Raw genomic sequence first — 15192 nt, 5'->3', positions numbered from 1 at the left:
CTGTCAAAACCAAAAAAACAAACCTATCATTAATCCCACGGCCACAGACTGTAGACCACTTAAACAATACAAAGCAATACCCTAAACCAACATTTTTTATGGATGCTGACTTTTTTCCCATATATTACCGTGGGGTTTTTAATTGATACTGGGTCAACCATGGCCCTCTTTTCTAAAACAGGGTCCACACCACCCGGTAGTTACAATCTTTAACAAAAAACCCTAAATGGAAACATGGACCACAATGTCCACTTCGCATGCAGAAAAAAATAAGCATTAAACAAAGGGGAACAACATGGGGACCACAAGCAAATGGATGACAAAGAAAAATATAAAAATGTTTCAACATATAAATACTCTTACCTTTTTGTACGGAAGGCTCGGCCTCACAAAAAACCCAAGTTCTCTTTGTCTTCCACTGGTTCCCTCCGATTGTTCTCCAAGTTCGTAGTATTCCAAATGCAGGCGAGTGTTTACTCCACGGTCTTCTTCCTTCCTTCTCAAATATGGAGCGTCGAAGTTAGAAGAGAGGGAAATGGTAAGGTGTCCAACGGTTAGGTGAGGGGCAATTTTGGGTTTAATAAAAAATGGTATGTCCAAGGTGTATGAGACTCTCAAAACGACGTCGTTCCTCAACCCACATGGCCTTCAATGTAACACCCTGTGTATACTCGAAATATTAACATTACATCGTATTAAACGGTGCTTAACTAAAAATGCGGAATATTCTTTTTCTTTTCAATTATGACGTCATTATCAATTACCAACTTGATTACTTAATCAATTTCATAAAATATAGCATGTATGTAAATTGCAATAAGACATCTACTGAAATACCTCAACATATAGATAAAGTGTGTATCTAAATCACGGCATTACATCAAGTAATCCGGACAATAACCTGATACATTATTACAACTCCAGAAGACTCAAGACATAAACAAGACATAACAATACTATGTGTCGTGGACAATCCCCATGCTCACCAAATAAACATAGTAAACAACCAGTCTCAACATAAAACTCCATAAACATAAACTGAAGCTATAAGCATAAACAGCATGCAAATTCAGCATCCAATCATGGCAGCATAATATAACAGCAATCTAACTCAGCTCCGGCCTCCTGCCGCCTGAGGTCTCAACATTACCTGACCCTGAAATAAGCATTCCCCAAACATGGGGTGAGATCTCTAAACTAGAAATCTCAGTAAGACAAGGGGTCCTCAAGGATCTTCCATCCTAAGCTCACTTACATGTGCAATATAAGTTCTAAAAGTATTTATATCATTATCAGTTCCAAAACTATGTAGTGCAACAGATATCTATGGCATGTGTGTAATCACTATCTACTGGCCAGAGAAATGTAGGAATACGTCTATTCCCTACATGTAGTACAAGGAACACCGCTTGCACCTCACCCACAACCTCACCCTCTTGTATGTTCTACATACTCAGGCTTACCGTATAGGTGGAACACCTCCATGCATATCAACAAGGCACTAACATACAATAGTTCAACAGCATTTCCAAAACATCAAAAGCATGTAACACAGCATGCATATACCATATCCCCATGGGACATGGTGGAACCACAACATGGCTAAACCGAGGACACGAAAGCTTACCTCTAAGCTAGCTATCCAATGCCACAAGCTCAAAGTCCAATCACAGTAGATCACAATCTGATATGGACCAATAAATCAATAAACATGTACCACATGCATACAAATTAAAGACAACGCCTTTTCATTACGTTTTCAAGTCTTAAGGCTTCTAACAAAGCCACAAGCCCTTAATCTCAAGATTCTGGCTTAGCCCAATAAATACAGAAGTTCAACTTCATCAAACTAGGGTCCACAAACCCCCAATAGCCTACTGTACACACAACACAGCTACTGTTCTGCGAAATCCCAGAATATCCAGATATTTCTCGGGACCATATCCGGATATGCAATATCCGGATATCTCACTGTCCATATCCGGATATTGCATATCCGGATATACAGATTCACATATCCGGATATCCAATATCTGGATATCCCAAAACCACATATCCGGATATCCAATATCCGAATATCTGTTCGACAAATATCCGGATATTTCACAACAGAATGCAGTTTCTGCATTTTCGTGAAGATATCCCTTAAAGGTTCCTTTTTTACCGACTTTAAACATCTAATCATGCATTTCTAGGCGTGTTCAACATTACCCAACAACAAGTTATCATCTTTTAGTCATTAGATGCATCAAGGTACCATTTTTAAGCCTTAAAACTCAAGTTAAAGGTTGGTACAACATACCAAGACTCAAAACTCAGAATGGAGATGCTCTTGGAGCTCACTAGACACTTCCAAGATTCTATCTCTCACTGCACACGAAAATGGTGCACAAAGGTGGTTCTTTTACACAACAAGGAGGCTCCTTGAAGCTTCAAACACCAAGAACAAGATGACTCCTCTCAAACTCAGCCCCCTCACCAGCTCAACACAGCAGTTGGAACCTCAGAAAAGATCCTCCTTTCACTCCCACAAGGATGCTCTCAAGTGTATACAAACTCAAGGATGAAGAATCAAGAAGAATGAGGAAGAAAAGGCCACAAGGCTCTCCAAGAGGAAGAAGACAGCAATGGAACAGTGTATAAGGTGCAAGTCAGCCACCAAGTCACGTAGACAAATCTGAGTGCCTAGGGTTTAGGGCCAATTGTGCCTATTTATAGTGATTTAACACATAAACGCACAGTATTAACTTTAATTGCTACGCTTAGCATTTTAATCCCAAACTTTGGATTATGAAAGTACATAATTTTCTAAGATTTATCATATTTTTATAATATTTTTCTGAGCACCTTTCCGGTACGCGCTTTTCAAAGCCAGTACCGGTTTCTAGCACCAGTTCTCATTATTTGGACTTGAAACTCGTTTTACAAGTCCTACATATTATTCTAGTAATTATCATGCACTTATATTAATTTTTCGGGATAATTTTTTGGTACGCATTTATACCAACTAGCAGAACCGGTATCTGCACTTTTCTTCCGAAAAGTGACTTTCAGCATTCTAAATCACTTATCATAATTATTAAGCCTCATAAATAATTATTAGGGTCAATTATGGAATCATTTCCTATTTTCACATAATTAATTAATTAAATACCTTAATTAACGGTGCGGGTTCTTACATTCACCCCACCTTTTTAGGATTTTGACCTCAAAATCAGAAACATACCTGGTCGAAATTCGGGGTACTGCCGGAGAAGCTCGTCCTCACGCTCCCAAGTACACTCCTCAGGAGTCCTTCTGGTCCACTGCACCTTAACCATCAGAACGATCTTGCTCCTCAGTTGTTTCTCGCCACGATCGAGAATTTTGAGTGGTCCGACAGGAGTCTTTAGGTTCTCCCGAACCTCCACATCATCCGGTTGCACCACGTGCGAAGGATCTGCTATGTACTTCCGAAGCTGAGACACGTGAAACACGTCGTGGATGTTAGCCAGGTTCGGAGGCAAGGCAAGCCGGTAGGCAACAGGTCCTACTCTACCAAGGATCTGGTATGGCCCAATATATCGCGGGCTCAGCTTCCTCACTCCGAGTGCCCGACCAACACCAGTGACAGGTGAAAGTCTCACAAACACGTGCTCACCCTCACTGAACTCCAGCGGGCAATGCTTGACATCTTAGTAGCTCTTCTGGCGATTCTGCGCCTGCTTCAACTTTTCACGGATCATCTGGATCTGCAAGGTGGTATCTTGGACAAAGTCCAAGCCAAAAAGCTCCTTGTCCCCAACCTCAGACCAACAAGTAGGAGTCCGACACCTACTACCATACAGTGCTTCGTAGGGCGCCATGCCCAGGCTAGCATGAAAGATGTTGTTGTAAGAAAACTCAACCAACGGAAGGTACCTATCCCATGCCGAGCCTTGCTCCAACGTGCAAGCTCGCAACATGTCCTCCAAGGTCTGGATGGTCCTCTCAGTCTGTCCATCAGTCTGAGGGTGATAGGCGGTACTCAATCTCATCTGTGTACCAAAAGCCTCCTGCAGCGCCTCCCAGAACCGATATGTGAACTTCGGGTCCCTATCACTAATGATACTCTCGGGAACCCCGTGAAGCCTCACAATCTCGCGGACATAAAGCTTGGCCAACTGCTCTGTAGTGAAGCTCACCTTCACTGGAAGAAAATGGGCAGACTCCGTCAGTCTGTGCACAATGACCCAAATAGAGTCACAACCCGCCTGAGTCTTCGGCAATCCCACCACGAAGTCTATAGAAATACCTTCCCACTTCCACTGTGGTACTTCAAGAGGTTGAAGTTCACCAGACGGTCTCTGATGCTCAATCTTCACCTTCTGGCAAACCAAACACTTGGACACAAAGATAGCAACATCTTTCTTCATGCCCGGCCACCAGAAGTTCTTCTTCAAGTCTTGATACATCTTAGTAGCACCAGGGTGGATAGAAAACTGACCCTTATGGCCTTCTGCCACAACCTCTTCTGTCAACGGACCTCGAGGAACTACAATCCTCTGCTAAAACAAAAGCAATCCATCATCATTCCAAGACACACCGTCTTGGTTCTTCACATAATCCAGAAACTCTCTCTGAACTTGTGCCTCTTTAATCTTTTCTAGCAGCTCGCTCACAATATCAGTTGCTTCCAACTCGAGAAGTACACTCTCACACAGAGCGGTCACTGCCAAGTTGCGGAACTTCTCAACCACATCGAAGTTACCAAGTAACAAACTGGATGAACTACTGGATTTCTGACTCAAAGCATCAGCTACCACATTGGCCTTGCCAGGATGATACCTCAGCTCGAAGTCGTAGTCCTTTATGAACTCCATCCGTCTCCTCTGCCTCATGTTCAACTCCTTCTGGTCGAACAGGTACTTCAAAGTCTTGTGGTCACTGAACACCATAAACCTCAAACCAAAAAGATAACGCCTTCAAATCTTGAAAGCAAACACAATAGCAGCCAACTCCAAGTCATTAGTAGGGTAGTTCTCCTCATGAGGTTTCAACTGCCTCGAAGCATAGGCAATCACTTTGCCCAACTGCATCAACACACAACCTAGCCCCTTCCCGGAGGTGTCGGTGTAAAGCTCAATCTCAAGCGCAGGATCAGGAAGGACCAACACAGGAGCAGTAGTCAGTTTCTCCTTCAACTCCTGGAAACAGACCTCACACTCGTGAGTCCACACAAATGGAGTTTCCTTCCGAGTAAGGCGAGTCAATGGCAAAACCATGGTGGAGAATCCCTTGATGAACCTCCGATAGTAACCTGCCAAACCCAGAAAGCTCCTCACTTCCGTAACTGTCTTGGGTCTCTCCCAATCCAGTACGGCCTCAATCTTGTTCGGATCCACTGCAACTCCCTCAGCAGAAATAACATGCCCAAGAAACTTCACAGACTTGAGCCAGAACTCACATTTTGGAAGGCTTCGCATACAGCTTCTTCTCCTTTAGCACTTGCAGAACAGTTCTCAAATGCCCCACATGCTCCTCCTCCGTCTTGGAGTAAATCAAAATATCGTCAATGAAGATGATCACAAACTGATCCAGGTACGGTTGGAAAATCCGGTTCATGTAATCCATGAACACATCAGGTGCATTGGTGAGACCGAACGGAATCACCAAGTACTCAAAATGACCATATCTCGAGCGAAATGCGGTCTTCGGGACATCCTCGGCTTCACCCGAATCTGATGGTATCCGGACCGGAGATCAATCTTGGAATACACACAAGCACCCCTGAGCTGATCCAACAGATCATCAATCCGAGGAAAGGGATACTTGTTCTTGATTGTCACCTTGTTCAGCTGCCTGTAGTCGGTGCACAATCGCATTGTCCCGTCCTTCTTCTTCACAAAGATAACCGGTGCTCCCCAAGGAGACACACTCGGTCTAATAAAATCTTTCGCTGAAAGATCCTCAATATGCTTCTTCAGCTCTGCCAACTCCGGTGGCGACATCCGGTACGGAGCTAAAGAAATTGGCCCCACACCAGGCAACAAATCTATGGAGAACTCTATCTCCCTCTGTGGCGGAAACTCAAGAATCTCCTCAGGAAATACCTCAAGGAACTCCCTCACCACAGGAATGCCGGTGATGTCCTCCTGTGTACCACTCACCAAACCTCCCAACATGACATAACCAAATGCCCCTGCTCTCAAGGCTCTCCTAGCCTGCAGCAACGAAATGTACGGTGAGGAACTGGCTGTGGAATCACACGGGGACAACACTACACGCTTGGCACAACAATCAATCATCACACAATTTCTGGACAACCAATCCATGCCCAAAATAACCTCCAAGTTGGCCATCGGCAACCCTATCAGATCTACCGAGAACTCACGACCGTCCCACTGAAACGCCACATCGCGATGAACAGTGGTAGCATCACATCTTTCTCTGATGGCGGTGATCACCCGCATCGGTGGAGAAAACACATCACTGGGCAACTCAAGCCCCACAACAATCGGGGGTAGCAACAAAAGAATGCGTAGCCCTAGAGTCAAACAACACATCAACAACTGATGTACCAATCGTAACAGTACCTCTGACAAGGTTTGGAGCTCGATCCGACTGCTGACGATCCAGAGTATAAACTCTCCCAGAAGATGGTGGCACTGTCGGTGCCGAAGTAGGTGGAAGGGGAACCATATGAAGTGGCACTGCCTGCACTGCAGTAGCCCTCGCCGTCGCCGACGGACAGTCTCTGGAGAAGTGGCCCTCCTTGCCACACTGGAAGCAAATCAACTGGCCGGTAGAGCACGGCCCAAAATGAGTCTTCCCGCTTCCCGAACACCTGGGAGCAGGAGGTCTCGCTGCACTCCCCGGAGCAGAAGTCCTCTTGAACTGATTCGGCGCCTGCCGAGCTGCCATCTGTTTACCCTTGCCCTTGTTCCCAAACTTCCTGTCTCGCCAAGAAGTGGAACTACCAGCTGCAACCTTCGTCGCCTCAGCAACCTTGGCCTTCTTGGCCTTACTCGAGCTGTAGTAATCTTCAATATCACGACATTGCTGAACCAGTGTCCCAAAATCTCTAGAAGCAGAACCAGCTAGGTAACCAGCAATATCCTCACTAAGTCCCCTGCGGAACTTAGCAGCCAGAAATGTAGGAGTAGGCCTCGCCATCCTGAAGTGTGCAAACTTCACCAACTGGTTGAACTTGGCCAGGTACTCGTCCACAGACAAGAGCCCTGAACCAATCTGTCAAACTCTCCCTGCTGCCTCTCCTGAGCGTCATAGGGAAAGTACTGACCCAAGAAGAAATCCTCGAACATAGGCCAAGTCATCACATGACCCTGCATCTCGTAGACATGAGAAAGGTTTGTCCACCACTCATGGGCATCGCCCTCCAGCATGTAAGTAGCGAACATCAACTTCTGCGGATCTGTGCACTGCATGACCCAAAATATCTTGTCCAACGCCTGAAGCCAACGTGCCGCAGCAACAGTATCAAAGGATCCATCAAAGGCAACTGACTTATGCTTACGGAAAGCATTCAGCCGGCGATCGATCTCATCACGATCCTCAACAAGAACAGGGACGGTCTGCATGGCCCCCGTAAGGTGACTGCCATCCCCCATCTGACTCTGAGAGTCATCCTGCAGACTGGGTGGAGGTGGTGGTGGTGGCGGAGGAACATGGCCAACAGCAGGACCATTTCTCATCTCTTCCAACATGACTCTAAACATTGTCATGTTCGCCAGACGGTTGGCCTCCAACACGTCCTCAGTGGCCTTCCTGTTCGCCCCTCTGACGGCGTCCAGCATGGCCTGGTTTGCCATTCTCATGGCCTCCTGGTCGGCTAGTCGGGCCGCCTGCATCTCAGCTAATGCAGCCAGGACAGGATCAGGCCGATCCTCCGAAGTCTCGCGGTTTCTCCCGGGTCTTACCATGACTCTGCACAAGTTACACAAATTATGAGTTGATCAGGCCCACGCAATGTGGTCACATATGCATTATCATAATAATACTCGACGGAGCAAACACACAAAACAGACACAACCAAACATCCTAATCATTGCAATACATACAGGCTTTTCCCTTGAATCGTCGATCTGATACCAAATGTAACAGCCCCAAACCCTGTAGCAAGATATTGTCTGCTTTGCCGCGCGCACAAGCACTGTCGAGCTCACGGTTTTACGTTTCTGGTTACCCCAAAAGGCCTCCTACAAGGAAAGGTATCCACACCCTTATTTAAGGCATGCTTCGTTCCCCTCTCCAACCGATGTGGGACATTACATCCTCCCCCATTGGGAATACAGCGTCCCCGCTGTACACACCGGTCCAGAACCAGGCTCTGATACCATAAAATGTAACACTCTGTGTATACCCGGAATATTAACATTACATCGTATTAAGCGGTGCTTAATTAAAAATGCGGAATATTCTTTTTCTTTTTAATTATGACGTCATTATCGATTACCAACTTGATTACTTAATCAATTTCATAAAATATCGCCTGTATGTAAATTGTAATAAGACATTTACTGAAATACCTCAATATATATAAATAAAGTGTGTATCTAAATCACGGTATTACATCTCGTAATCCGGACAGTATCCTGATACATTAATACAACTCCAAAGACTCAAGACATAAACGAGACATAACAACACTATGTGTCATGGACAATCCGCATGCTCACCAAATAAACAGCGTAAACAACAAGTCTCAACATAAAACTCCAAAAACATAAACTGAAGCTATAAGCATATAAGCAGCATGCAAATCCAGCATCCAACATGTCAGCATAAATAACAACAAATCTAACTCAGCTCCGGCCTCCTAACGCCTGAGGTCTCAACATTACCTGACCCTGAAATAAGCATTCTCCAAACGTGGGGTGAGATCTCTAAACTAGAAATCTCAGTAAGACAAGGGGTCCTCAAGGATCTTCCACCCCAAGCTCATTTACATGTGCAATATAAGTTCAAAAAGCATTTATATCATTATTAGTTCCAAAACTATGTAGTGCAACAGATATCTATGGCATGTGTGTAATCACTATCTACTGGCCAGAGAAATGTAGGAATACGTCTATTCCCTACATGTAGTACAAGGAACACCGCTTGCACCTCACCCACAGCCTCACCCTATTGTATGTTCTACATACTCAGGCTTACCGTATAGGTGGAACACCTCCATGCATATCAACAAGGCACTAACATACAATAGCTCAACAGCATTTCCAAAACATCAAAAGCATGTAACACAACATGCATATACCATATCCCCATGTGACATGGTGGAACCACAACATGGCTAAACCGAGGACACGAAAGCTTACCTCTAAGCTAGCTATCCAATGCCACAAGCTCAAAGTCCAATCACAGCAGATCACAATCTGATATGGACCAAATATAAATCAATAAACATGTACCACATGCATACAAATTAAAGACAACACTTTTTCATTACGTTTTCAAGTCTTAAAGCTTCTAACAAAGCCACGAGCCCTCAATCCCATGATTCTGGCTTAGTCCATTAAATACAGAAGTTTAACTTCATCAAACTAGGGTCCACAAACCCCTAATTGCCTACTGTACACACAGCACAGCTACTGTTCCACGAAATCCCAGAATATCCGGATATTCCTCGGGACCATATCCGGATATCTCACTATCCATATCCAGATATGCAATATCCGGATATACAGATTCACATATCCGGATACCCAGTATCCGGATATCCCAAAACCACATATCCGGATATCTGTTCGACAAATATCCGGATATTTCACGACAGAATGCAGTTTCTGCATTTTTGTGAAGATATCCCTTAAAGGTTCCCTTTTTACCGATTTTAAACACCTAATCATGCATTTCTAGGCGTGTTCAACATTACCCAACAACAAGTTATCATCTTTTAGTCATTAGATGCATCAAGGTATCATTTTTAAGCCTTAAAACTCAAGTTAAAGGTTGGTACAACATACCAAGGCTCAAAACTCAGAATGGAGATGCTCTTGGAGCTCACTAGACACTTCCAAGATTCTGTCTCTCACTGCACACGAAAATGGTGCACCAAGGTGGTTCTTTTACACAACAAGGAGGCTCCTTGAAGCTTCAAAACACCAAGAACAAGATGACTCCTCTCAAACTCTCAAACTCAGCCCCCTCACTAGCTCAACACAGTAGCTGGAACCTCAGAAAAGACCCTCCTTTCACTCCCACAAGGATGCTCTCAAGTGTAAACAAGCTCAAGGATGAAGAATCAAGAAAAATGAGGAAGAAAAGGCCACAAGGCTCTCCAAGAGGAAGAAGACAACAATGGAACAGTGTATAAGGTGCAAGTCAGCCACCAAGTCACGTAGACAAATCTGAGTGCCTAGGGTTTAGGGCCAAGTGTGCCTATTTATAGTGATTTAACACATAAATGCACAGTATTAAATTTAATTGCTACGCTTAGAATTTTAATCCTAAACTTTGGATTATGAAACTACATAATTTTATAAGAATTAACATATATTTATTATATTTTTCTGAGCACCTTTCCGGTACGCGCTTTTTAAAGCCAGTACCGGTTTCTAGCACCAGTTCTCATTATTTGGACTTGAAACTCGTTTTACAAGTCCTACATATTATTCTAGTAATTATCATGCACTTACTTTAATTTTTCGGGATACTTTTTGGTATGCATTTATATCGACTAGCAGAACCGGTATCTGCATTTTTCTTCCGAAAAACGACTTTCAGCATTCTAACCCACTTATTATGATTATTAAGCCTCAAAAATAATTATTAGAGTCAATTATGGAATCATTTCCTATTTTTGCATAATTAATTAATTAAATACCTTAATTAACGGTGCAGGTTTTTACATTAAGCGCTATTAAAATCAGAGTAATTAATTTGAAACACGAATAAACTTTTTCCTTTTCTTTTCTGTTTATTACACTTAATGAATTTCATATTCAATTCCATTAAATACTTTAATTATAATTCTTACATCACTTGGAAGCGTCAATCTTTATTTTACAATCCCTTATTAAGTAATATCATAACCCTAAAGGTATAGATCATACTCTAAGTCATTCACCATGTAGCTCTCATAGACTAACATGTTGAAAATCATACTTAGAATTGCACCAATACTAAACAGCCCAGGCATTTTCTAAAATCGAGACTGCAAATATTCACTGTGAATTCTGATCTTTTACTATGTTAAATTAGACATCTTGAGCTTTTTAATGACATATTGTAAGCTTCCATTGGACTCGTATAACTCAAGATACATTCGTCGCAAGCCAACTGCTTCAACCAGATTTCAAGAAAATAGGGCAGCGAACTCAAAATTAAATTGGAATTAATCCTCTCACCCAATGACTCTAAGATTTCATAGGGTTATAGCCCTATATGTTAGCTTCATATATGTCCAAATCTCACTAGATTTGGATCTCTATAGCTTAAATAATGCATATTTTACTGCGCTAAGTGTAATATGTACTCATACATGTGACGTTATAGTGTTTCATTCCCATGGGTTGTTCCCATATGTCGTTCCTATGGGTTGTTCCCCCATACATGGGATGATGGGACATTCCCATCCCAGAACAAAAGACGTTCTCATTTCCCAAACAAATGACGCTCTCATCCCCTGCTAGTGAAACAACTTTTCGATCTTGACATTTTAACTCCTTCTGGCAGCTTCAGTTCTATACCAAATTGGGAACGCTTCACTGCCCAGAAAATTCTCAAACTGGGAGACAAGAAACTATATTCCTGTGGCTTTATAATGGTATATAATATGCTCCATTTCGTTATGGAACGTAGGAGATATTGAAGTTCTAAGTCGACTTCACTTGTGAGAATAAAATTAATAACACTTGGTTGTACCATGGTGGCTAGGAATATTTCCCAAATTTAATACCACCTAATTGACAATTTAACAATTCTCATACATGGTCTTAGTCGTTCCAAGGCTTTAATCTTATAATACATCCATGGATTTTTACTTAAAAGGTTCCATGCCAATACTTTACATTAATTCCACAAGAATCATACAAATCATGCATTACAATGCATTGCTTAGGCCATCCATTACAGTTCATATCTCAAAATGGAATATCAACATAATCATTTACATCATTACATCAATACACCATGTCATTCAAATGTTAACATTACATAAACCTTATACATGTTCTTCTAAAAGAAATATACATAATCATGTCATATACACTAATGATAGTCCTATAATCTCACGCAATGCAAATAGACTTTAACCTGGCCTCTCGCCATGTGATGCTCCAATACCGTTGATATCAGTACCTGAGATATGATCCCTACACAGGTGATATAACAATCTCAGAAAATTGAGGGTCTTTGGACGATTCGTCTGTCTCTAAGTTCACTTCAGGTGTAAAAGCAGTAAAATAGATATAATACAATATATGCCAATCCAATGTATTTCATTCTCAAACATAATCCCCACACAAGGTGAGATATCAATTTCAGTGAGGTCATTCCTCTGGTCTATCAGCCATCTACGGAATACCCATATAAGTATGTATTACACAAGGAAATCCATCTTGCAACACACAAAGTATAAGGAACCATCATCTTATACAACACACCACGTAGCATGCCTTATACAAGGGACTCCATCTTGTGTGGACATATGATACTTTTGAGAAGAAATCCCAACGGGACTACCCTTATCAGGTTTTACCCACGTAGCATTGCATTCACGTTACTCTAGTACTAAGGGAAGTCCATATTATACTTTACAAGAGTGGGATCCTCTTAGTAAAGAACTTCCGAAAAGAAACTCCCCTTTTAGGCATAATACACACACACACACACACACACACACAATCTCCTGAAGGTAAACTAGTTGGTTAGTTTTGTTCTTGGTAGGATTCTAAGCACTTTTGGTATTGGAACTTTTGGATTTTATCTACTAGAACTCAAATTAGGTTTCAAGTTTTCTCTGAAATGGAGTTCAAAAGAACAAGAAGGAAGAAGATGAAGAAATGAAGATTGCTTAAGTCTTAAATGTGCTTTAATGTAAGTGGTTATATTTGACTTTTTAACTTTTGACTTTTGGCCAAATATCTTTTTGCTAATTACATGTTTTGCCTTCATGTTAAATCTCTTTTAATTCATGTTTTAATCATCTAATCATGATTCTAACATTTACCAAAATGATTTAATAGTTTCTCACTATATTATTTTCAAGTTTTGGGTATTTTTGCATAATTATATTTTTACCCCAAAATATTAACTATTGTACTTTTATCCCGAAAAGTGACTTATGACGTTCCTATTTTGGGGACAACTTGCTGAACATTGTTCTCACTCTGCGAATGTCGTTCCCACTTTAGGAGTAGCTTATTGTAATAATTAGATTTATGATCTAATTAATCTTTCTTAATTATGAAAAATTCTCAATTATTCAATTTAATGGCGCAAATTATTATACTAAATAAACAAGGATGACTTTGAATATTAACATTATACAAATAAACACAAAATATATTATTTTTATGACTTTGAATGTATATATATATATATAATTAGTGAAGAAAATAAGTAAAAAAAGGAAAGAATATAAGGAGAAGTAATGCCTTAGGTTTGGGCAGAAGGAATAAAGCGAGATAGATAATGTGTTTGGGTCCAGTCTCAACTTGAAAGTAGCGATTTATTGTGGTATTCAAATTTGGAGGTTTTTCTCATGTGACATGATCAATTAAATAATACATGAAATGAATTAATGATATTAAACGAGACGTAAATGTATTCTTTTTTTTTCCTTATGTTGTTATTTGAAATTATATGATACTTAGTCGCTAAAGAATGTTTTTTTAGGAGTGGGGGTTTAGCATGTTTTTTAGATTGTAGTTGTGTGTTTTGCTTGAGTGGGAAAGACGGCATATGTTTTTATGGTTTATAGTTTTTTTTTTTTTTCTATTTATTCATATTTACAGGGCAAATTTTAGAGAAATGATAGGGTTGCATCTTATAATTAGAAGATTATCTGTTGAGTATGTGAAACAATTTTTTTGTAAAAATATAAAGATAAAGTTATGTACAATCGATCTCCACCTTTATCTTCATAAGTGGGTATCTTGAGCATGGGGATTGCCCCATTTTTTATTTTTATTTTTATTTTTAGTTATATATTTTTTCCCTCAATTTGTTTTTGTTATTAATTGGGTTAATTAATTTGGAATAAAAATAATGTTGATGATGAATTAAAAATAAGTTCCTTATATTTATGCTTTTGGAGCTTTACAACTAATGTCTAATAAAAAAAACATATTTATAATATAATATTATAATAATTAATATATTTAATAATTTTAAGATGAAAATATATCTATTTTCAAACCACTACCATTTTTGTTATAGTCCACCTTCGCGCCTCGCCATCCCAAGGTTATTTGGTATCAGTTCAAAGGAAAAAAATAAAAAGTGTCCGAGTTACGTACACGTGTTTCTTATTATTATTATTTTTTTTATGTTGAAAAGCTTTTAGGCCTAAGTTTGATATTAGAGTTGACATAATTAAATAATTCAGAGTTTGTCTCATTCTAATTAAAAAAAGCTCAAATGCTCCAATTGAAGTTAAAGCATGCAGCAGTGTATTGAAAATGAGATATTTTACGCCATTAGTATTGATGAGGAGTTTAAATAATTTACATGCGTTATAGATTTATATCTTGTTTTTATTATTATATTTTGAAAAAGAGATGTTTTTATCTTAAAGTTGTTAATTATATTTATTATAATATATGTCCATATAAGATTAATTGTTTTAATTAAAAAAGTAGAATATTTTTTGGACAAAACACTTAATCACAAAGTGATTTTATATTATTTATCTGAAATAATATTATATTTCATTAAAAAATCCTAAAAGAAAAAATACTCAAAATCTTAAAATTATAAAATAATTATTTATATATAAAAAAAATTATACTTATAACTTATTTTTGTTTATAATTTCTTACAGTTATAATTTAATCGTTAATTTTCGTCAATTAATAATTATTATTTTTGTAAATCAAATTAATTAATTAATTATTAATTCATAATAAATGATAATTATTGATTGATGAAAATTTATTATTAAAATATATTTATAAAAGATTATAAATAAAAATAAATTGTAAAAGATTATAAATAAAAATGAATGGTAAGTATAATGTTTTTGAAAAAAAATTATTTTTTATTTTT

The sequence above is a fragment of the Gastrolobium bilobum genome, unplaced genomic scaffold (genome assembly GCF_033153095.1).
Source record: "Gastrolobium bilobum isolate Gb01-03AN ecotype WA unplaced genomic scaffold, APGP_CSIRO_Gbil_v1 utg11831, whole genome shotgun sequence".
NCBI classification, from domain to species: domain Eukaryota; kingdom Viridiplantae; phylum Streptophyta; class Magnoliopsida; order Fabales; family Fabaceae; genus Gastrolobium; species Gastrolobium bilobum.
The sequence above is the reverse complement of the archived record's forward strand: the minus strand, read 5'-3'. Positions refer to the sequence as shown.